Consider the following 24,627-nt stretch of genomic DNA (forward strand, 5'->3'; position numbering starts at 1 on the left):
GGCGGGAGCGATGGCTCATGCCTGTAATCCCAGCACTTTGGGAGGCCAAGGCAGGAGAATTGCTTGAGTTCAGCAGTTCAAGACCAGCCTCGGGGACATAGCAAGACCTTGTCTCTATTAAAAAATAAATGTAAAAGCAAATTATCCAGGCGTGGTGGTGCGTGCCTGTAGTCCCAGCTACTAGGGAGGCTGAGGCAGGAAGCATCACTTGGGAGATCAAGGCTGTAGTGAGCTACGATCATCCCACTGCACTCCAGCCTAGGTGACAGAGTGAGACTCTGTATCAAAATAAATAAATAAATAATAACAGGCGGCAGGCACGGTGGCTCATGCCTGTAACACCAGCACTTTGGGAAGCCGAGGTGGGCAGATCACAAGGTGAGGAGCTCAAGACCAGCCTGGCCAATATGGTGGAAAAAAAAAAGTTTGGGGGACCTGTGAATTTTTTTCACAAAGCATGAGTTCTGCGAAGCATTACTTCAGCTCCACTAGCTTTTTTTTTTTTTTTTTTTGAGATGGAGTCTCACTCTGTCACCCAGGCTGGAGTGCACTGGTGTGCTCTTGGCTTACTGCAATCTCCGCCTCCCAGGTTCAAGTGATTCTCCTGCCTCAGCCTCCTGAGTAGCTGGGATTACAGGCATGCACCACCACACCCGGCTAATTTTTGTATTTTTAGTAGAGACGGGGTTTCACCTGTTGGCCAGGCTGGTCTCAAACTCCTGACCTCAAGTGATCTCCCCAGCTTGGCCTCCCAAACTACTGGGATTATAGGTGTGAGCCACTGCACCCCGCCCACTAGCCTCCTTTCTATTCCTGGAAGCTGCCTTCCTGCCTCAGGGCCTTTGTACCTGCTGTTCTCCTTACCAGGCTCTTGGAGAGGCTCCCCCTTCAGCTAAAGTCCCTTTCTCAGAGAAGCATCCCCTGTCCACTGCTTCTAAAATAGGATTCCAACCTCCAACCCCACAACTTCTGTCATCTCTAGGAGCTGGAACATAAGGTTCAGGGAGCAGGGATCTCTGTCAGGCTTTGCTCATTGATGTGTCTCCAACACCTAGCACAGTGCCTGGCCCATTGTTGATGCTCACTACAGTTTATTTGAATGAATGCTGGATTAGTGAATGAATGAATGAATAGCCATAGCCATTATTGCTATTGTCAGGGCTCAGAAAATGATACCCCCAGAATATGGCACTTTGGCATGCTGAGTGCTTTGAATTAAAGGAGACTGGAAGACCTCAGAGGCAAAGTCTGTCTGACTTTCTCCTGCCTTCCTGTCTTCCACCCCTTTTTCTCCCCTGAAGTGAGTCATAGGAATCAGAAGTTCCTTTCCCGATGGCAGCTCATAGAAGGTAGAACCCCTCTCTCCCAAAGTAAGACATAAAACTTAGAAAAGTGACTCTCTTCCTTCTCCCTGGAAAACCCTCATTCCAGAGGGGTCCTGCCTCATATGAATTGGGGAGGGAAGGGGGAAGAAATGCTACACAGAGAGGCCAGGAAGAATCTGAACAGATGGATCTTGGTAGGTTTTCTCCCTCAGTCTATTGCCATTAGATCATACTCTTTCCTTTCTTTTCTTTTCTTTTTTCTTTTCTTTTCTATTCTTTTCTTTTCTTTTTTCTTTTCTTTTCTTTCCTTCCTTCCTTCCTTCCTTCCTTCCTTCCTTCCTTCCTTCCTTCCTTCCTTCCTTTCTTTCTTTCTTTCTTTCTTTCTTTCTTTCTTTCTTTCTTTCTTTCTTTCTTTCTTTCTTTCTTTCTTTCTTTCTTTCCTTGTCTCTCTCTCTCTTTCTCTCTCTCTCTTTCTCTCTTTCTTTCTTTCTTGCCCAGGTTAGAGTACAGTGGCACAATCATGGCTCGCTGCAGCCTCAATTTCCCGGACTCAAGCAATCCTCCCACCTAAGCCCCCTGAGTAGTTGGGACTACAGGCACACACCACCATGCCCAGCTAATTAATTTTTTTTTTCTTTTTTTTTTTTTTAGAGGTGAGAGTCTCACTATGTTGCCCAGGCTGGTCTTGAATTCCTGGGCTTAAGCAATCCCCCTGCCTCAGCCTCCCAAAATACTGGTATTACAGACATGAGCCATTACTCCCGGCTAGATCATACCGTTTTGTGCAATCACTTCTACATGGCTGTCTATTCTTCACAGAATCTAAGTGTCAAAATAGTTTTCCATGGGTCTATGGGTCATTATTTCTGAAGACAACCATATCATGTAAAACTTTGATTAAATTCATTTGTTATTCTTTTCTCTTGTTAATCTGTCTTTTGTTTTGAGTGTCAGCCATGACCTTTATGATAGAAGGTGAGGAAAGGTATCACACCTTTCCGCCCCATACTATCAAACACCATCCTGTTTACTTATTGATTTGTGGCCAGATTGGAAGCTCTGTGAGAGCAGAGATATTTCTGTCTTGTTTTCCAATGCCTATCATCAGTGCCTGCAAGAAGAGTGCCTGAAACATAAAAAGTTCTCAGTGTTTGTTGAATGCATGGTCCTGTTCAGGGACTATGTTTGTCACAGACAGATGTGTCCAGATTAAAGAGAATATCTTCTTTAGAAAAAAGGAAGAAAATGCTGATGCACAGATAGATTGGGGTTGTGGTAGAACTATTCCCATTAACCCAGAATCATTTTCTATACTACAGCATAGATTTAGGGTTTCTTTGGCTAAATTTTTAAAAAAATAGCTTATATATGTTTGAGAATAGACGAAGTTCCAGATATGGATTTTTCTGGTGTTAAAGGAGGGCTAACAAAAATCTCTTTTTTTAGACCAGGCCTGGTGGCTCACGCCTATAATCCCAACACTTTGGGACACTGAGGCAGGTGGATCACCTGAGGTCAGGAGTTCGAGACCAGCCTGGCCAGCATGGCGAAATCCCGTCTCTACTAAATATACAAAAATTAGCTTGGTGTGGTGGCAGGCGCCTGTAATCACAGCTAGTTGGGAGGCTGAGGCAGGAGAATCTCTTGAACTCAGGAGGCACAGGTTGCAGTGAGCCGAGATGATGCCATTGCACTCCAGCCTGGGCAACAAGAGTAAAACTCCATACCCCCCCAAAAGAAAAAAAAAACCTCTTTTTTAGGATGCTTCTTGTAAATTTTTATTTATTTTTAATTTTTTATTTTTTTGAGACAGCATCTTACTCTGTCTGTCACCCAGGCTGGAGTGCAGTGGTGCAACCAGGGCTTACTGCACATAGCTTCGACTTCCTGAGCTCAAGTGATCCTCTCAGCTCAGCCTCCTGAGTAGCTGGGACTACATATCTGGCTAATTAGAATTTTTTTTTTTTTTTTTTTGTAAAGATGATGTTTAACTTTGTCACCCAAATTGTTCTCAAACTCCTGGCCTCAAGCGATCAAAGTGCTGGGATTATAGATGTTAGCCACCTGGCCTGGCCTACTGTAAATATTTTTTCTTTTCTTTCTTTCTTTTTTTTTTTTTTTGAGATGGAGTTTCACTCTTGTTGCCCAGGCTAGAATATAATAGTGCGATCTCGGCTCACCACAACCTCCACCTCCTGGGTTCAAGCGATTCTCCTGCCTCAGCCTCCCGAGTAGCTGGGATTACAGGCATGTGCCACCATGCCTGGCTAATTTTTTTGTATTTTTAGTAGAGATAGGGTTTCTCCATTTTGGTCAGGCTGGTCTCGAACTCCCGACCTCAGGTGATCTGCCCACCTCGGCCTCCTAAAGTACTGGGATTACAGGCGTGAGTCACTGTGCCCAGCCTATTGTAAATCTTTCTACATTGTCCTGGCCCATGATTCTAGAAGAGTGTAGTAAAGATGATGGGATGGATACTTTTAGATTTAGGATCAAGGGGTTTGCTTTGGAGTGATTATGTTTAGCATCAGCAATGCTATACATGACAGCAAATGTATGTAAGTGATTTGGGCTAAAACCATAGCAACACCTAAGACTAAGCCTGGACTTTACATTTAGTTAGAACAAATTATTGGCTTGTTCTGCTTTTGTACTGCCAGTTAAAAGGGAAGTACTAAAATAAAAAATATATATTTTTTTGGTTAAAGATACACGTTAGAGGTCGGGCGCGGTGGCTCATGCCTGTAATCCCAGCACTTTGGGAGGCCGAGGCAGGCGGATCACAAGGTCAGGAGATTGAGACCATCCTGGCTAACATGGTGAAACCCTGTCTCTACTAAAAATACAAAAAAATTAGCTGGGCTTGGTGGTGGGCACCTGTAGTTCCAGCTATTCGGGAGGCTGAGGCAGGAAAATGGCGTGAACCCGGGAGGCGGAGCTTGCAGTGAGCCAAGATCATGCCACTGCACTCCAGCCTGAGCATCAGAGAAAGACTCCCCCTCAAAAAAAAAAAAAAAAAAAAAAAAAGATACACGTTAGAATGTGTCTGGTCAACAAAGATTTTATTCTATTTTTTTTAAGAGACAGGGTCTCGGCTGGGCACGGTGGCTCACACCTGTAATCCCAACACTTTGAGAGGCCGAGGCGGGTGGATTACCTGAGGTCAGGAATTTGAGGCCAGCCTAACCAACATGGTGAAACCCTGTCTCTACTAAAAATACAAAAATTAGCTGGGCATGGTGGCAGGTGCCCGTAATCCCAACTACTCAGGAGGCTGAGGCAGGAGAATCGCTTGAACCTGGGAGGCGGAGTTTGCAATGAGCAGAGACCACGCCATTGCACTCCAGCCTGGGCAACAAAAGCGAAATTCTGTCTCCAAAAGACAGAGAGAGAGATAGAGAGACAGGGTCTCACTCTGTAACCCAAGCTGGAGTGCAGTAGCACGATCACAACTCACTGCAGGCTTGAACTCTTGGCCTGAAGCGATCCTCCCACCTCAGCCTCCAGAGTAGCTGGGATTATTGGTGTGAGCCACTTCACCCAACTAATAACAGGGATTTTACTGAATTTTGCTGTCTCAAAAAAAGTAAAAAATAAAATTCAAAGCACATTCAGATTGTGCTTTGATATTACACAACTTTGAATCAGTAATAGTGGGTGACATATGTCGTGCAGATACTACGTCCCAAACAATATCCTGAACTGTTTACATTTATTAACTCATTTAATTCTCACAACAATCCTGTGTAGGTACTTGTATTATCTCCATTTTACAGATGAGAAAACAGAGGCTCAGAGAAGTTAAGTAATTTGTCCAAGGTTGCACAGTTAGGAAACAGCAGAGTGAGAATTTGGAGCCAGGAAGGCAGGACTAGGCGGGGTGGAGTGGGGGCAGAGCTCGGACACTGGGCTCCTCCACAGCTCTGACTCCTTCAGCCACCACGTACCAAAAAAGAAAATTTGAATCCAGTTTCCAGAGCCTACATTATGCTTTTCTGCCTATGGTGACCAACTTGTCCCAGTTTGCACAAGACTTCCCCGATTTGGGCACTGAAGATCCTGTGTCCTGGGAACCCAGTTAGTCCTAGGCAACCCAAGATAGTTGGTTACTTTGGTCTTTCAAATACAGCTTTTCAACGTCAGCTGTTTTGTAAATAAAGTCATAGTTACCTCTAGCCTATGTGACATTCAGTTTGCTGATCACTAACACAAGATCAGGGGGTTGTGAAAATGACCTTGTTAGGCTCTTGCTATTAAAGTAACACATGGAAGGCCGGGCGCGGTGGCTCAGGCCTGTAATCCCAGCACTTTGGGAGGCCGAGACGGGCGGATCACGAGGTCAGGAGATCGAGACCATCCTGGCTAACATGGTGAAACGCCGTCTCTACTAAAACATACAAAAAACTAGCCGGGCGAGGTGGCGGGCGCCTGTAGTCCCAGCTACGCGGGAGGCTGAGCCAGGAGAATGGCGTGAACCTGGGAGGCGGAGCTTGCAGTGAGCTGAGATCCGGCCACTGCACTCTAGCCTGGGTGACAAAGCAAGACTCCGTCTCAAAAAAAAAAAAAAAAAAAAAAAAAAAAAAGTAACACATGGAAATAACATATGGATAATATATGGAAAAAATATGTGCAGAGTACAAAAACAGGAGCCATGGAAAATATTTCCAAATGAATAATAAATAGTGACTGAGAAAGAATAGGATTGGCAAAGAACTGACTGTGAGGGAGGCAAGGACAGTTGGAAATCCCAGAAATAATGATGGTGATGGCGGTGTCATCTCTAACACAGGCTGAGTGTTATGTGCTAAGTTCTGTCCAATCGTTTCACCAGCGTTAACACATTTAATCCTCAGGCAGCATGTGAGGTAAGCACTACCTACTATTACCTTACTGTGCAGGGGACACAATTGAGGCTCAAAGAAGTTAGGTTAGGCAAATCCTTTTAGCAGCAACGGAAGCAGCTGACCTTGGCAGGGGATTACTTGAGAAAGCACCAGGTGCTGAGGCGGGGTGCAGTCGCTCACACCTGTAATCCCAACACTTCGGGAGGCCGAGGCGGGTGGATCACCTGAGGTCAGGAGTTTGAGACCAGCCTGGTTAACATGATGAAACCCCATCTCTACTAAAAATACAAAAAATTAGCCGAGCGTGGTAGTGGGCGCCTATAATCCCAGCTACTCTGGAGGCTGAGGCAGAAGAATCGCTTGAACCGAGGAGGCAGAGGTTGCAGTCAGCTGAGATCCCACCACTGCACTCCAGCCTGGGCAACAACAGCGAAACTCCATCTCAAAAAAAGAAGAGAAAAGGCATCAGAAAAAGGGATGTGGACTCAGGTTTGTTCTTGGCTCAAAAAGCTTTTTCAAAATGTTGCCTGCTTGCAGTTTTTCCAGAATTTCTGAGGACAGACACACTTTCTCTAGCCCTGTAATCTTCTCAGATTTGAACTGGAAATCAGAATAAGGACTGAGTACCAGCCTGCTCCTTTCACTCACCAAACAGATTACTTCCCTGCAATCAGTAAACAACTACTTCTTCTTCTTCTTCTTCTCCTTCTTCTTCTTCTTTTTTTTTTTTTTTTTGATGGAGTCTTGCTGCAACGCCTAGGCTGGAGTGCAGTGGCACCATCTCAGCTCACTGCAATCTCTGCTTCCCGGGGTCAAGCGATTCTCTTGCCTCGCCCTCCTGAGTAGCTGGAACTACAGGCATGTGCCACCATGCCTGGCTAATTTTTGTATTTTTAGTAGAGACAGAGGTTTCACCACATTGGCCAGGCTGGTCTCGAACTCCTGACCTCAAGTGATCTGTCCACCTTGGCCTCCTAAAGTGCAGGGATTACAGGCATAAGCCACCATGCCCAGCCCAATAAACATCTTTTGCCTGCAGAGCTTGCCACATGTTCCGGGTTTTTCTGAGTTAGTAGGAGTCAGGCATCTCCTGAGTGACTTGGCCAGACAAGTGGATGTTAATGAGTGACTGATGAGAAGACATGGGAACAATTGCCCCCGTTGGATGTCCCAGTGTGCAGGAGAAGCTGTGCTGATATCTGTGTTCAGGCCTCTTTGGAACGCCATTATGATTTTATGTACCAAGATGTATTATTGTATTGTAAGAGTTTCGGTTACCCTTAAGGGCTTGCAATTAATTTTCATTTGTCCTGGTCTTTTACAAGAGGGTTACAAATGGCTCCTTTTCTAGTGTTCTACAGAAGTCTTTCCTTTTAAAATAGTACCCTATGACACGGACACATGGTCCTAGAGCCTGTGTAATATATATATTTTTTGAGATGGAGTCTTGCTCTGTTGCCCAGGCTAGAGTGCAGTGGCGCGATCTCGGCTCACTGCAAGCTCCACCTCCCGGGTTCACCCCATTCTCCTGCCTCAGCCTCCGGAGTAGCTGGGACTACAGGCGCCCGCCACCACACCCGGCTAAATTTTTTGTATTTTTAGTAGAGATGGGATTTCACCGTGTTAGCCAGGATGGTCTTGATCTCCTGACCTCGTGATCCGCCCTCCTCAACCTCCCAAAGTGCTGGGATTATAGGGGTGAGCCACCGCACCGGGCCGAGCCTGCGTAATTTTAGGCTGGAGTCCTGCTAGCACTGGAAAGCTTTGCCCTCATTATAAATGGTCAACTTGGCCTTCTGATTTCTAAGCTCATCTCTTGATGATTTTGGCAAGTATCAATAAATTATCTGGAGACTGCTCACCAACGTAGGGAGACTGATATGATTTAAAATCCAGTCTCTTTACTTGAAGCTTGAGTGATCAACCAAAGTTTAACTGTCCTAAGAAGCCCTGCTTGAAAATCCTTTCCTGGCTGGTCATGGTGGCTCAAGCCTGTAATGCGAGCACTTGAGGAGGCCAAGGCTGGAGGATTGCTTAAGCCCAGAAGTTTGAGACTAGCCTCGGCAACACAGTGAGACTGTCTCTACAAAAGATAAAAAAAAATCCTTTCCAGCATGTTCTCGTCTTTCCTAATACTTGTTCTTGGTGGATGTTCTAAGAATGTCTATTAAATGAATTAATTGCCATTATGTGATTTACCTCCTCTGAAGATTATAAAAAGAAGGCTTTTCCCAGTCAGGCACAGTGGTGCACACCTGTAATCCCAGCACTTTGGGAGGCCAAGGCGGGCTAATAACTTGAGCCCAGGAGTTCGAGACCAGCCTGGGCAAAATAGTGAGACCCTGTCTCTACAAAAAAATAAAAATAAAAATTAGTCAGGTGTGGTGGCACACACCTGTAGTCTGTAATCTCAGGTACTCTAGAGACTGAGATGGGAGGATTGCTTGAGCCCAGGAGGCAAAGGTTGCAGCGCACTCCAACTTGGGTGGTAGTGTAAGACTCTGTCTCAAAAAAAAAACAAAAAAAACCAAAAACTTTTCTGGGAGGTAGCAGTGAGCCGTGATTGTGCCACTGCCCTCCAGCCTAGGGAACAGAGCAAGACCTCTGTCTCAAAAAAAGGCTTTTTGCCACTGTTGAATCTTCCACAGCTCCTAGCACACACGGGTGCTCACTCACTTTTCTCATTTGCTTGCTTGCTTATATGACCAAATGCCTCCAGCCACCCTGTGACCTGGGATACATTTGAGTTCTCATTTATCCCAAACTGAGAAGCATCCCAGGCTGGTCTTGTTTGACTCAGAAGAGTCTGTCCAAAGGAGCAAATTATCTCCCCATGAGGATTATTCTATTTATTTCCTCAAGATTGGGTCTGGTTGGAATCTAGCCAGGAACTCAGATGGTCCAAGACAGATTTGAGTTAGATATTCACACCCAGCTGATTCTGCCTGCCCAGGGAACAGGAGCATCTGTCAGGTGCCAGGAAAGTCAATGACAGATGTCTCCCTGTGGGTGCAGGGAGAGCTTCTGCAACTTCAGCCGAGGGAGATTCCCCAAGTGACAGCCCTGCCGCCGCCCCCATTTACATTTTGATCTAATTTCTGCATGTGATATCGGAACTGATATTCTTCTGGTGGCAAGGGAATAAAGCAATGACAAGCCTGAATCATCTTCACGTGCTCATCAGCAGAAATCATGTTTTTCTACTGCTGGGATTGCCTACTAATAGAAGGGCAGGGTTTTCCCCTCCATGGGTTTCAGGCAATGGAATGTCCTGCTGCCTCCTCAAATTAGCTTCAAATGCCACTGGCAGCAGCAAAAGGAGCCTGGGCCACGTGTCTGGTTCATAAATTATTTGCTAGCTCCTGTGATATTGACTTTTTTTTTTTTTTTCTTGAGCGTTTTTGTGCTTGAGCCATAGGTTTCTGATACAGCTTGCTTGAGAATCAAGATCTTTCAATGCTGGAAGTTCTAATAATTTCTAGGGCCAGCAAGCATTTATTTGAAGAATTTTCTGCAGGGCTGGCAGGCATGAGAAATGCCTCTTTCATGCAGTGGGGAATTAAGGTCTCTGAACTTGCAGTGCATGAATTCAAGAAGCGGGTAGAAATGCTCACAGTTTGGGATCTAGCTTTGTGTACTGTGGCCCAGGGCGAGATAATCCAAGTTTAAGTGCCTCCTCTGCCCCCCCCCCCCACCCACCTTAATAGCTGTGTCACATTGGATGAGTCACTTCATGCCACTGAGCCACATTTGTTCATGCATCATATGGTCACTGAGCATCCAAAGCGCATGAAATGGAGGAAGGAGTTTACTGAGCATCTGCTCTGCCCCTGGCACTGTGGCAACTGTTTTTTCATAGTTTTCTTTTCTGTAAAATGTAGTTGATACTATACCTGCTCTTTGTCCCTCCGGGATTGCCATAAGATTCAAAACAAGATAACGTGGGAAAGTACATTGGGAGCCGCAAAGCATATAACCATGTAGAGGCCTGTTACCTTTGCCTTAATTCAGATTTTCCACATTCTCTCACTCTTCCAAGTATGTACAAGCTTGTCTGGGTGTGGCTTTGTGGGGCTGCTTATTCACCATACCCCATCTAAGTTCAGTGTAGACACACAGCTGGGAGTGTAGTATTTCCTTCTGAACCCATGCCCCTAGGTGCACGTGTCATCTTGAAATGAACAACACCAGTGAGAACACCAGCTTCCCACCAGAAGACTGAGGCTGAAATGGGTATGAGTCACGTGAAGTTGAAGGGCTGGGTTTGGTACCTTTGTGCTGTTCATTCCCATGTTGTCAGAGATAAGATCTGAGTGATTAGATGAAACTTGGTCTCCTGCAGCGAAAAGAGCATGGGCTCAGGAGTCAGACTTACCCATCCAGGCCTCTTTGCTCTGCCAGTTACTAGTTATATAAAGATGGCTTGACTCAGCTTGGGCAAAAAGGAGAATGTAGTGGTAGGATCCTAGGGCATCTAGAATAAGGGATAACTGGAATGAGGACTAAAATGTCCTCAAGATACTTTCTCCTGGTTTTGTTTGTCCCCCTCCCCACATGTTGGCTTTATTCTTTCAGCCCAGCTTTTTCCCCAGAGAGAGGATCATGGCTTTTGGTGTCTCTTGTGTCTCATGGATCTAGCTTCACTATCAAAGAAGGCCTGGCTTCTTCCCTCAATTCCAGTTTCAAAAATCCTGGGGCTGAGTGTGGTGGTTTTTGTTTGTGATCCCAGTGCTTTGGGATCTGAGGTGGGAGGATTGCTTGAACCCAGGAGTCCAAGGCTGCAGTAAGCTGTGATTGTGCCACTGCACTCCAGCCTGGGTGACAGAGTGAGTCCCTGTCTCAAAAACAAAACAAAACATAGGTTGGGCACGGTGGTTCACGCCTGTAATCCCAGCACTTTGGGTGGCCATGGTGGATCACAAGGTCAGGAGATCGAGACCATCCTGGCTAACACAGGGAAACCCATCTCTACTAAAAATACAAAAAATTAGTGGGGCGTAGTTGCAGGCACCTGTAGTCCCGGCTACTCAGGAGGCTGAGGCAAGAGAATGGCGTGGACCCAGGAGGCGGAGCTTGCAGTGAGCTGAGATCGCGCCGCTGCACTCCAGCCTGGGCAACAGAACAAGACTCCATCTCAAAAAACAACAACAGCAACAACAACAAAAAACCAAAACAACAACAACAAAAAAAGCAAACTTACCTGAATAATATTATTACAGAACTGAAAAAAAAAACCCTAAAAATACTAGCATAAGTATATAAGAACATAATCTAATGTGAAATATTTCTGTTTTATGTAAATTATGCTTAAAGCTAATAAAGGGGAAATGTAGAAAATTATAAAGAATTTAAGAAATAAATCAGGAATTTCAAGCTATAATAAACCAATATATTAAAATAGATATCATTATATATGCAATTTATAATATATGAGTATATGCAATTAATCAGTTTTTCCTTTATATTTATAGAAATAGCTGAATGACACCCAAAGAACATATTTCTCTGTGTTCTGGAGGAAGAAAGTTATCATAAGCAGAAATTATAATAACTTTGAGCTCTGTCTCCTAAATGCCCAAGGTAACAGTTTCTTGATCACAAACCCGGCTGGCATTTACAGGTACTGTGAAAGACTAGATCAGGCCTTGGCAACTGAGGGCAATATGGCTCTTAGAAAGAACTGAAGGATATAGTTCAAGGCTTAAACCAGCCCTGCTCAAATTTGCCTCTGAAAAGCAACCAAAATTGAGGCCCCATCATTTGAGGTCTGGCCAAATGGCCTTGCTGCCTGTCTCTCCACCTCCTTGTATCTTCTCGTAGTTCCCATCTACTTTCTAGGGTCATGGTAATAATGGTCAAAGTATCTAGTCACATGCCTAAGTAGGTACTCAATAAACATTGCTTCGCTTTCTTTCTCCTATGGCTCTACACATCTTTTTTTTAAAAAATCATGAGCACACAAACAAGGTTGGCTATAGACATTTCGTTGTAAGAGCCGGCTACATGGCTCAAATATTGGCTGTGGTACTCTCTGATTTGTTTTAAATTCGCCCAGAGGATCCCACAGTGATTCTCGATTTGATCTGAGCAAGCACAGTTTGAAATATATCTTAGTGTTCTAAATGCTTTCCTGGCCCATAAGGAATCAGGCAGGCTACAGCATGTTTGGATAGAGTCACATCTAACCCATGAACATACATAAAGTGCTTATATCGTTATCTGGTGTTACACAGACACAGGGACAAAATTATAGTGCATGGTATGCCAAAGGCTCAAAATAGCAGGACAGTTATTTAAATTGTAGTTTGGAATTCCTCAAATCACTACCTTTTCCTAAGAAGTCCATATCCTTATGACATTGTAAGCCCAATAAAGGAAGGAGGAAATATAGTGTCTCTCATCTGAATGTGCAGACTCCATCATATGGCAGAACATCTGTAACTAGCCATGTGATTTGGGGCAAACCACTTTATTTCTTCAATCTGAAAAACATTTGCATACCTACCTCATATAAGGCTTTGAGATGGACTTCTGGGGGATGACTCAGACATGCCTTTAAAGAGAAGGGCCTGCTGGGTATGGACTTTCAGTAGAGTTAAGTACAGAATCTACAATAGTTCTAGAAGCAGAATGGTATGTTCTGGAATGGGGATAAGCAAGTGGTCTGATTTGGTTCAAGTATATGGGACATGCAGAGAGTGCAGGGGACTAAGGTTGTTGGGGGGCTATTTATTGGATGTAGAGGTCATAAGAGGGGAGGTATCACAGATGTGGAGCCTAGGTGACTTGGAAAATGGGTTGCCCCTTTTAAATTTAATTTTTTTCTTTTTTTGAGATGGAGTCTCTCTCTGTCACGCAGGCTGGAGTGCCATCTTGGCTCACTGCAACCTCCTCCTCCCGGATTCAAGTGATTCTCCTGCCTCAGCCTCTCGAGTAGCTAGGATTACAGGCACCCACCACCAAATTAGCCTGGCTAATTTTTGTATTTTTAGTAGAGATGGGGTTTCACCATGTTGGCCAGGTTGGTCTTGAACTCCTGATCTCAGGCGATCCACCCACCTCAGCCTCCCAAAGTGCTGAGATTACAGGCATGAGCCACTATGCCCGGCCAACTTTGGTTTTAAATGTACATCCTAGGTTTTAAGATTCTAGTTGGACATTCAGCTGGAGAGTCCAGAAGGTAGCTGAAATGTGGGATTGGATCTTGGGAGTGTTTCAGTGGACGTATAGATCTGAGAGCTGCTGAAAGTGAAAGTTGAACCTGATTGGGTCTACTTACTAGGATGTAGGTTCAGTTAATGCAATCATGATACCCAAATAATGGTAGGATTAAACCAGACAGAGGGTTTTTTTTTTTTCTCTCTCTCTGTCTCTCTCTCTTTTTTTTTTTTTTTTTTTTTTTTTGAGATGACGTCTCACTCTGTCGCCCAGGCTGGAGTGCAGTGGCGCGATCTCGGCTCACTGCAACCTCCGCCTCCCAGATTTAAGCAATTCTCTGCCTCAGCCTCCTGAGTAGCTGGGATTACAGGTGCCCGCCACCACATCTGGCTAACTTTTGTATTTTTAGTAGAGACGGGGTTTCACCATCTTGGCCAGGCTGGTCTTGAACTCCTGACCTCGTGATCCACCCGCCTCAGGCTCCCAACGTGCTGGGATTACAGGCGTGAGCCACTGCACCTGGTCTTTTTTTTCTCTTTCACATAATCCAAGAGTAAGCAGTCTAGGGTTGGTATGGTGGCTCTGGGATGTCAGAGACTCAGGTTCCTCCTATCTTTTTGCCTCACCAAGCCCAGGGTCATACCTTTGCTCACATTGTCCAAGATGTCTTAACACTACTGTAACTGTACTTCCAGGCAGTGGGAAGGAGAAAACGAGTTAAAAGTATGACCTGGAAGTACTGTAGGACCAGAACCCTGGTCTTTAGCTGAACTCATGCTAAACCAACAATAAAGATTACATTTCCAGTCTCCCTTACAGATAAGTGGCCAATCAGAGGTGAGCCAAATACACATGAGCAACTTCTAGATCCATTCTGCAAACATCTTTTGAATATCACTATGTCCTTCCATACTGAGTCACAGAGAACAGTGCTGTGAAAGCCAAAGGAAAGGAGAGCACTTGCTTCAGCAGCACATTTACTAAAATTGGAACCATACAGGAAGATTAGCACGTCCCCTGTGCAAGGATGATGTGCAAATTCGTGAAATGTTCCATATTTTTTTAAAAAGGGCAGGTGCAGTGGCTCATGCCTGTACTCCCAGCACTTTGGGAGGCTTAGGTTCAAGAACAGCCTGGTCAACATAGCAAGACCTCATCTCTATAAAAATTTTTTTTAATAACGAGAGGCTTCTGAAGGAGGGGTTTCACAATATTACAGACAGATCAAGGAGGAGGAGAACTGAAGACACGAGGGCAGTGCTTCTCAACCAGGGCCTATTTTGCCACTTCCAAGGGACATCTGGCCATGTCTGGAGACATTTTTGGTTTGTAATGACTATGAAGGGAAATGTGTGTGCTTCTAGTATCTAGAAATTAGAGGCCACGGGTGCTGCTAAACACTCTGCAATGCACACGAAAACCCCCAATAACAAAGAATAATCCTGGCCCAAAATAGCAATTGTGCTGAGGTTGAAAAACCCTGCATTAGGAGATTAGGACAGGCGAGGCCTGGTGACTCACGCCTGTAATCCCAGCATTTTGGGAGGCCAAGGCAGGCAGATCACTTGAGGTCAGGAGATCGAGACCAGCCTGGCCAACATGGTGAAAACCCGTGTCTACCAAAAATACAAAAATTAGCCAGGTTTGGTGGCATGCACCTGTAATCCCAGCTACTAGGGAGGCTGAGGCCAGAGAATCGCTTGAACCCGGGAGGCAGAGGTTACAGTGAGCCAAGATCACGCTACTGCACTCCAGCCTGGGCAAAAGAGCCAGACTCTGTCTAAAAAAAAAAAAAAAATCCTGAAGCCCAGGTCACATCCAGGCCAATTAACTCAGAATATCTCAGGGTGGGACCCAGGCATCAGTATTTTTAAAAGATGCTAAGTGATTCCAATGCACAGCAAAGTTTCAGAAACATTGGATCAGGAGGTAACTGGTAAGCCCTCTGAGAGGGAAGTTTTGACAATTACTGGCACACAGAGGGTTCTTGACAACTATCTGTTGAGAGAGCAAATACATAAATGAATAACACCACAAGGACAGAAGCGAATAGTCAGTGGTTGAGGAAATAAGTTGGAAGTGGAGGTTGGGGGAGAGCTTTAAGTACAGATTACTCTTCCCTAAATTCAGTTGTATCAGGAGAAAGAGAAGGGGTAGCACACTGAGGGAGAAGCAGATACGAAAAAGATTTTCTGTATTTTTATTTTATTTTATTATTTTATGAGACAGGGTCTCACTCTGTCACCCAGGCTGGAGTGCAGTGGCACAATCACAGCTCACTGCAGCCTCAACCTTCTGGGCTTAGGTGATCCTCTCAACTCAGACTCCTGAGTAGCTAGGACTACAGGTGCCCACCACCACACCACACCCAGCTAATTTTCATATTTCTTAGAGATAGGATTTCACCATGTTGCCTTGGCTGGTCTCGAACTCCTGTACTCAAGCAATTCACCTGCCTCAGCCTCCCAAAGTGCTAGGATTACATATGTGAGCCACTGCGCCCAGCCGGGAAAAGATTTTCTATTTTTAGGTTGATGCAGAATTGAGCATGTTTGTGGGAAGAGGGTAAGAAGTAAGGAGAGAGAAAAAGGGTAAGAACATGAGGGATAAGAGGAGTCGTCAGTGGAGGGGATGAGATGAGGCTTGTGCTTTCTGCAGGGGAAGAGATGCTCCTAGAGACAGAAGGTGAAGATATGGACTAATCTAAGGTGAAGGTGATGACAGGGTGGGGGTGGGGTCTTGAATGACCTCCATCTTCCCTATAAGTAGAAAATGAGATCTTATAATAAGTGTGGCAGGGGTGGATTTTTGGGCTTGAGGGAGTTGAGAAGTCTTAGGTAACACTGTACAGAAAGCCATCGTCAAAAAGAGCCCAGGCCAGGCGCGGTGGCTCATGCCTGTAATCCCAGAATTTTGGGAGGCCGAAGCGGGTGGATCACCTGAGGTCAGAATTTCGAGACCAGCCTGGCCAACATGATGAAACCCCCCCTCTCTACCAAAAATACAAAAAATTAGCCAGGCATGGTGGCAGGTGCCTGTAATACCAGCTACTCGGGAGGCTGAAGCAGGAGAATCACTTGAACCCGGCAGGCAGAGGTTGCAGTGAGTGAGTTGCAGTGAGCTGAGATCACACCATTGCACTCCAGCCTGGGCAACAAGAGGGAAACTCCATCTAAACAAATAAACAAACAAACAAACAAACAAAAGAGCCCAAGTGGAGCCCAGGTGAGGTTTGGAATTGTGAATCTATACTGGGTCAAACCAGCATGACCTTGGGACTTTCTCCAGCAATACCCTGAAGTGTGGGAGGGGAGAAACAGGGCAATAGGAGCCAGCTGGGGCTGGGAAAACACAGACAGTAGAAAACTAGTGAAGGGAAGAAATCCTTGTCATTTATGAGCAAATTTCAAAATGGCTGAACATGAGGTCTAAGCCAGGAGAAAGTATGAGTGAAATGGAAGAGTGCTGATAACTGGAGAGAAAAGCGTAGATGAATGACTTAGAGACACCATGAAATGTTCAGTGGTGGGCCGGGCGTGGTGGCTCACACCTATAATAATCCCAGCACTTTGGGAGGTCGAGGCGGGCGGATTACCTGAGGTCGGATTACCTGAGGTCGGGAGTTTGAGACCAGTCTGACAAACATGGAGAAACCCCGTCTCTACTAAAAAAAATACAAAATTAGCCGGGCATGGTGGCACATGCCTGTAATCCTAGCTACTTGGGAGGCTGAGGCAGGAGAATCGCTTGAACCTGGGAGGCAGAGGTTGCGGTGAGCCGAGATCGTGCCATTGCACTCCAGCCTGGGCAACAAGAGCTAAAAACACTTCATCTCAAAAAAAAAAAAAAAAAAAAAAAAAAAAGAGAAATGTTCAGTGGTGGAGAAAAAGAAGAATACTTCCGGTTCTAGATGCTTTGGGAGCCACAGCTTAAGGTGCCGACATGGCCAAGTCCAAGAACCACAACACACACAACCAGTCCCGAAAGAGGCACAGAAATGGTATCAAGAAACCCCAATCACAAAGATATGAATCTCTTAAGGGGATGGACCCCAAGTTCCCGAGGAACATGTGCTTTGCCAAGAAGCAAAACAAGAGGGGCCTAAAGAAGATGCAGGCCAACAGTGACAAGGCCATAAGTGCACGTGCTGAGGGTATCAAGGCCCTCGTAAAGCCCAAGGAGGTTAAGCCCAAGATCCCAAAGGGTGTCAGCTGCTAGCTCGATCGGCTTGCCTACATTGCCTACCCCAAGCTTGGGAAGCGGGCTTGTGCCCACATTGCCAAAGGGCTCAGGCTGTGCTGGCCAAAGGCCAAGGCCAAGGATCAAACCAAGGCCCAGGCTGCAGCTCCAGCTTCAGTTCCAGCTCAGGCTCCCAAAGGTGCCCAGGCCCCTACAAAGACTTCAGAGTAGATACTCTGTCTGCCAATGTGAGGACAGAAGGACTGGTGTGATCCCTGCTGGGCTGCCATCTACATGGGGCTGGGGTCCTCCTGTGCTATTTGTACAAATAAACCTGAGGCAGGAAAAATAAAAAGAAAAGAAAAAGAAGAATAAGTTGGGTCAGAGGGAATTTCATAGAATGAGATTTAGAAGTCGAGCCACTTTAAATATTGATAGAATCTAATGTGTGGGTAGGATTATATTATCTCTTAAACCCTTTCCAACTCTAAAACTCTACGAGAAATATGAGTGAGTGAATACTGCACTTACATCCAAATTTCCAAGTGGCTGACAGTGTGACCCCAATTGATCCTTGTTACATGTGAAGTCCCATCAAGTCCAAGTCCATGGGAACAGACTTGGACTATTTTAGGAATTTCTGCCTGTGTTCAATGATAAGGATAATCAATCACTATTGGACCTCTATGTCTTTCAAAAAAAATTTTTTTTTTTTGAGACAGGATCTCACTCTGTTACCCAGGCTGGAGGCAGTGGTGACATCATAGCTCTCTGCAGCCTCAAACTCCTGGCTCAACCAATTCTCCAGCCTCAGCCTCCTAAATAGCTGAAACTACAGACTTGAGCCACATGCCCAGCTAATTTTTAATTTTTTTGTAGAGATGGGGGTTCTTACTATGTTGCCCAACCTGGTCTTGAACTGGCCTCGGGGAATCCTCCTGCCTCAGCCTCCCAAAGTGCTAAGAATGGCCGGGTGTGGTGGTTCATACGCGTAATCCCACCACTTTGGGAGGCCAAGGTGGTTGGATCCCTTAAGCCCAGGAGTTTGAGACCAGCCTGGGCAACATGGACTCCATCTCTACAAAAATTACAAAAATTAGCTGGGCATGGTGGCCCATGCCTGTAGTCCCAATTACTCAGGAGTCTGAGGGAGGAGGATTGCTTGAGCCCGGGAGGTTGAGGTTGCAGTGAGCCATGATTGTGCCACTGCACTCCAGCCTGGGACAGAGCGAGATTCTGTCTCTAAATAAATAAATAAATAAATAAAACAAAGTGCTGGAATTACAGGCATGAGCCACCATGCCCAGCAAAACTTTTAATATAAATTCTAGTCTCACCAGTATTTGAGAGTAGACTGTGGAAGTTAGGTAAGATCAGAGTCTGTGTCATGTAAAAAGCAAACGTATGACAAAGAAGAAAAAAAAAATCTTTGCTTCACACGTATCCATGTGATAGAGGTTTATCCTCACTTCCCCCTTTCCCCTCCCTCAGTCAATCTGCAATAATAATAATAATAATAATAATAATAATAAAAGGTAAAATGGCAATGTCGTGGAACAAATTACTTTGTTTGAAAGACGGAACCGCAGGTTGGTGTTTATGGGGGGACTCAGATTTGACATGGTATTGTGAGGCAAAGAGGATGCTTGTTAGGAACTTGTGATCATTATTGAACCGGGCAGGGAAACCTGGGCCCCTGAACTCTGTCTCTTTACACTGCATTTTGAAAGCAGCGCTTGGCTCTCTAATTGCCCCATATGCTGGTTTTATTTGGTGGCTCAGCTGGGTGGAGTGAACTCTGGGAAGAGATGCATTCATTTTTAGTTACCTCGCCAGCTTGCTAATTTTCACTCTGGAGGCATAAATCACCATAAATTACTGTAATCTCAAGACGAAGGGGCTGCTATTCTGGCACAAGGGCAGCAGCTATTGGTACTGCCAAAGCTGTTCTACCTGAGAGCTGGGGAAAGAGTTGCATATGGCTGGTTCTGCCAGGACACTCTTAGATTTGGGGTGGAGGATGTGCTGGGAACCCATTCTCCTTTACCTGAGAGAAATGGGGATCCTGGAGGAGCAGCTTCTTCTGTGTTAGTGGCAAGCCTGTGGCTTAAGACAGAGCTTTGGCCCTGGGCTCACTGCACAGCCCACACTGCACAGCTGTTGACATGTTTGACTTGCAAACAGAACATCAATAGAACTTCAGTTCCTCTTCTCTCATCTTTTCCCATCAACTCATTTCTTGGTTTGGCTTGGTTTTTGTTTTTGCATTTCTCCTGAGGAAATCCTTATTAATTTCTGAAGAAATTACCTCAAACACAAACCAGAGGCTACAAAAATCCCTTGTCCCCTGGAGCAGAGGCTAAATATCATTAGGGAGGGGAAGAAAAAAAAAAACAGTGTAACATGTCACTTTGTCATTCATACTCATAATATTGATTAAAATTGTTTTCGTTGGCCTCCCAAAGAGCTGGGATTGCAGGTGTGAGCCACCATGCCTGGTCAATGTTGTTTTTTTTTTGGAGATGGAGTCTTGCTCTGTCACCCAGGCTGGACAGGCTGGAGGACAGTGATATATGATCTTGGCTCACTGCAACCTAGGACTCCTGGGTTCAAGCAATTCTCCTGCCTCAGCTTCTTGAGTAGCTGGGATTACAGGTGCACACCACTACGCCCAGCTAATTTTTGTATTTTTAGTAGAGACAAGGTTTCACCATGTTTGGCCAGGCTTATCTTGAACTCCTGACCTCAAGTGATCCACCCGCCTCAGCCTCCCAAAGTGCTGGGATTACAGGCATGAGCCACTGCGCCCAGCCTGTTTTTTGTTTTTTGGTTTTTGGTTTTTTTTTCTTTTTTGGAGGCAGAGTCTCATTCTGTCGCCCAGGCTGGAGTGCAGTGGCACGATCTCAGCTCACTGCAAACTCTACCTCTCAGGTTCAAGGGATTCTCCTGCCTCAGCCTCCTGAGTAGCTGGGATTCCAGACACCCACCATCATGCCCGGCTAATATTGGTATTTTAAAGTAGAGACTTGGTTTCACCAGGTTAGCCAGGTTGGTCTCGAACTCCTGACCTCAGGTGATCCACCTGCCTTGGCCTCCTAAAGCGCTGAGATTACAGGGGTGAACCACCGTGCCTGGCCCAATGTTTCTCTTTTTAAATAAAATAAACATAAACTAAGTATAAAAAATACCAACTAGATCTGAATCAAGGTCACTTAAAAGATTAATAACTGGCTTGGTGGCTCATGCCTGTAATCCCAGCACTTTGAGAGTCTGAGGCAGGGGGATCACGAGGTCAGGAGATCAAGACCATCCTGGCTAACATGGGAAACCCCGTCTCTAATAAAAATACAAAAAATGTAGCCGAGAGTGGTGGCAGGCACCTGTAATCCCAGCTACTCGGGAGGCTGAGGCAGGAGAATGATGTGAACCCGGGAGGCGGAGCTTGCAGTGAGCCGAGATCATGCCACTGCACTCCAGCCTGGGTGACAGAGCGAGATGCCATCTGAAAGAAAAGAAAGAAAGGAAAGGAAAGGAAAGGAAAGGAAAGGAGAGGAGAGGAGAGGAGAGGAGAGGAGAGGAGAGGAGAGGAGGGAGGAAAGAAAGAAAGATGAATAACTAATGAATAAATATGAAAAAATTCCTTACCATTTCCACAGAAGGTGGAGAGGCCGAGATGGGGGAATAACATTTTCTTGACAAGTTCACATCATAATGGTGTCTGGGTGCCTGCCTTTGTGTTTGTGTTTGCCTGACATTTTAAAGAGTCTTAAAACGCAAGAGAAAGGGGAAACCTGACTATACCAAAAAAGAAAAAAATCTGCTTAGGAGGAACACTTTTTTTTTTCCCCCCTAATACTATAAAGCTTTGGAGAATTTAGAATCTAAAGCATCTGTTATTGCTGATGACAGGTTGATGGCCTAAGAAGAGAGGGAATTGTAGGTCAGGAATGTTTTGCACAAAAATGAGGCCACACTTGGGCATTAGAAAATAAGGCAGACAAATAACAGATTGCAACAGGATAAACTGCCCTGTGAAGTGGACTTGCCCCCCAACCCCAACCTGCCTGCCCTCAGATGACGGGAAACAGACCAGCTTTTTTTTTTTTTTCTGTCTTCCAATCACCTGCCCTCATGTTTAGGCAGCAGAGATCTAAGTTATAAACACAGCTCTGCCAGGAGATCCCTTGGCTGAGAATGGCATTTAGAGTATTCTAGTTCTTCCTTGATGTTTTTCACTTTCAGACCTCCTATCCTTTTTAGAACCTGCCACACAAGCTTGACGTTTAATACAAATTCAATAAGTTGGTCCAAATTTGGAGATGAATTCTGGGGAAAAGTCAAACAGTGAAAAATAAGGAATTTTACTTTCTCTGGGGCTCCCAGGCTCTCTGGTTGGGTCAGGGCCCAAGTGGAGCAGGGAAGAAGGGGCCACTCTTTCTGAAGTCTCCCTGCATGAATGAAAATAACAGTTGAGTGGCAGTCACACACTTAGAAGCAAATCATTCTGATTTTGCCTTCTAGAGCAGAGATGTCTCCCCTAAGATCCGTTTTACCCCAGCAGAAAAAGCCAGGGTTGTCTGGGTTGTAGCAACACTGTTTTGACAGAAAGCCCTATGATTTTTCTCACAAACTTCCCTAAGGATGCTATCTTTCAGCTACACATACTTAGATTATTTCTTCTCCCTCACCAACTCAATCTAATGTTGCTAAGGGGTTCAGTACTTTCTCTCTGCTTCTTACCTCATCCCAACCCCCAAGTTCTTTCCCAAATTCCAGCAGCTGGGACCAGTCTCTGGGACAGAGCAGAAATAACATGGAAATTGGGGGTAGGGTTAAACACATCTATCAGTCTAGGAACAGGCAGAAAAGCAACACCCCCGTGACTACAAGTTTGGTAGTGGGCAACAATGTCTTATCCATCATGGGTGGTGGTGTGGGTAGTAACTGAGCATAAGTTATTTGTAGAGGTGAATTGTTTACTGGGCTATTAAAGGGTCACATGGAGGCTGTCCAAGGAAAGACATACAATAATAATGGAAATTTATTATTATTTTATTTTTTGAAACAGAGTATCACTCTGTCGCCCAGGCTGGAGTGCAGTGGTGTGATCTTGGCTCACTGCAACCTCCGCCTCCTGGGTTCAAGCGATTCTCCTGCCTCAGCCCTGGGATTACAGCTGTGCACCACCACGCCCGGCTAATTTTTTGTATTTTTAGTAGAGACAGCGTTTCACCATGTTGGCCAGACTGGTCTCGAACTCCTGACCTCAGGCGATCCGCCTGCTTCAGCCTCCCAAAGTGCTGGGATTACAGGTGTGAGCCACTGCACCCAGCCTAATAATGAAAATTAACTGTATCTGATATTATGTTGAAAACTATTCTATCCAAAGGACAGTTAGGATACATTTACTTTTGCTCTGCGTTCGATTCACAGTCTCTTATGGGGAGGAACAGTAGGAGGATTCCATGTGCATCTGTGTTTGGGCTGTCAAGTTATCTGTATCTACATAATTGTTTTCCTTTGGCTTCAAAGAAATTTTTGGTGTTGCAAGAAATATGTATATTGCATAAAAACTGTCACTTCTTAAAATGTGCAGTTAATGGCATATGTAAATAAAAAGTAATGTTTTGCTGTTAATATTTACTATTGATATATATGTTCAATAATTCCCAATTATAACATTTACTATTAATTAATTCTAGTATTTATTGCTACTACTGCTACTACATGTTATGGTTCCATAGCCCTTTTCTGACAGAGCTTTAAAAACAAAACAAACTCCCTATCTGTTCCTCCTTCCGGTTAAATATTGGAGGAAAGCAGAATAGAAATATGAATTTTTAAAGGGAAGGAAGTACAGAGAATGAACATCAGATAGAATAAGCCCTTGAAATCGTAACTCCAAGCTGGCAAATTGAGCACATTGGATCAAGTGCAGAGTTTTCCGTTCTATTCATGGAGAAAAAGAAGCAGCGAAATGGGGAGGAGTAGGAAGAACTCAGAGGGTACAGTAGTGATTCCTTAGGAACCCGGCAACATGGAGCTCCTGGAGGCAGAGAGAACAACTGCTGGGTTTTTCTCTGCCTGTCATTTTTCAGTCCATGATGAGATGTTCAAGAAACAGAGTCCAAAGGTACACCAGTGTAAAAATGTTGCTACAGTGAAAAGTAGGAGACTGATTTCCTCCTTTTGATTGATTGGAGACCCATTCACTTGAGGGTGCTTCTGTTTCCTTACTCATCACACAAAGCACTGGAGTGTGGGAAAAATCCCCATCCCACTTTAAGGTTGCCACAAAGGTAAAAAGGACCTGAAGCAGAAGTTGGGAGACCTAAGCTTATGACCTTGGATTTACAGCACAGCTGATATTTGGGGGAATAAGGTTTGTTGTTGTTGTTTGTGTGTGTGTGTTTTGTTTGTTTGTTTGAGATGGAGTGTCACTCTGTCGCCCAGGCTAGAGTGCAGTGGCGAGATCTCGGCACACTGCAACATCCACCTCCCGGGGTTCAAGCGATTCTCCCGCCTCAGCCTCCCTAGTAGGGGGGACTACAGGCACATACCACCACACCCAAGTAATTTTTGTATTTTTAGTACAGACGGGGTTTCACCATGTTGGCCAGGATGGTCTCTAACTCCTGACCTCAAGTGATCTGCCCATCTCAGCCTCCCAAAGTGCTGGGATTACAGGGGTGAGCCACAGCGCCCGGCACCTCAGGGAATAAGTTCTGAGAGGACTCAGGAAAACTGGGGATTGAAACGCAGGTTTTCACGAAAGTGGAGGCAGCTGGCTCTGTGGGTTCCCAGACTAAGGAGATCCGTGCTTGACAGACCAGAGACCAGCTCTACTGTGACCATCGTCTCAGCCTTGGTTTTTTGTTGTTTTTTTTTTTGAGACAGAGTCTCACTCTGTCGCCCATGCTGGAGTGCAGTGGTGCAAACTCAGATCACATCAACCTCCGCCTCCTGGGTTCAAGCGATTCTCGTGCCTCAGCCTCCAGAGTAGCTGGGACTACAGGCGCCCGCCACCACCACGCCCGGCTAAGTTTTCTATTTTTAGTAGAGATGGAGTTTCGCCACGTTGGCCAGGCTGGTTTGGAACTCCTGACCTCAAGTAATCCACC

The 24,627-nt window shown here is 45.2% G+C and overlaps 1 protein-coding gene, 1 non-coding gene and 1 pseudogene across 2 annotated transcripts in view; all 3 read left to right on the top strand.

Moving 5' to 3' along the window:
• DHX8 (DEAH-box helicase 8) overlaps positions 1-24,627 on the top strand; it is a 94,625-nt gene that overhangs the window by 24,732 nt on the left and 45,266 nt on the right. The gene's annotated exons all lie outside the window — the stretch shown is intronic.
• On the top strand, positions 14,288-14,389 carry LOC114673375 (U6 spliceosomal RNA). The gene has a single exon (XR_003724079.1). It is a non-coding gene; the product is annotated as a U6 spliceosomal RNA (small nuclear RNA).
• LOC144336107 (large ribosomal subunit protein eL29-like) lies at positions 16,014-18,288 on the top strand (annotated as a pseudogene).

The sequence above is a fragment of the Macaca mulatta genome, chromosome 16 (assembly GCF_049350105.2).
Source record: "Macaca mulatta isolate MMU2019108-1 chromosome 16, T2T-MMU8v2.0, whole genome shotgun sequence".
Lineage (NCBI taxonomy): Eukaryota > Metazoa > Chordata > Mammalia > Primates > Cercopithecidae > Macaca > Macaca mulatta.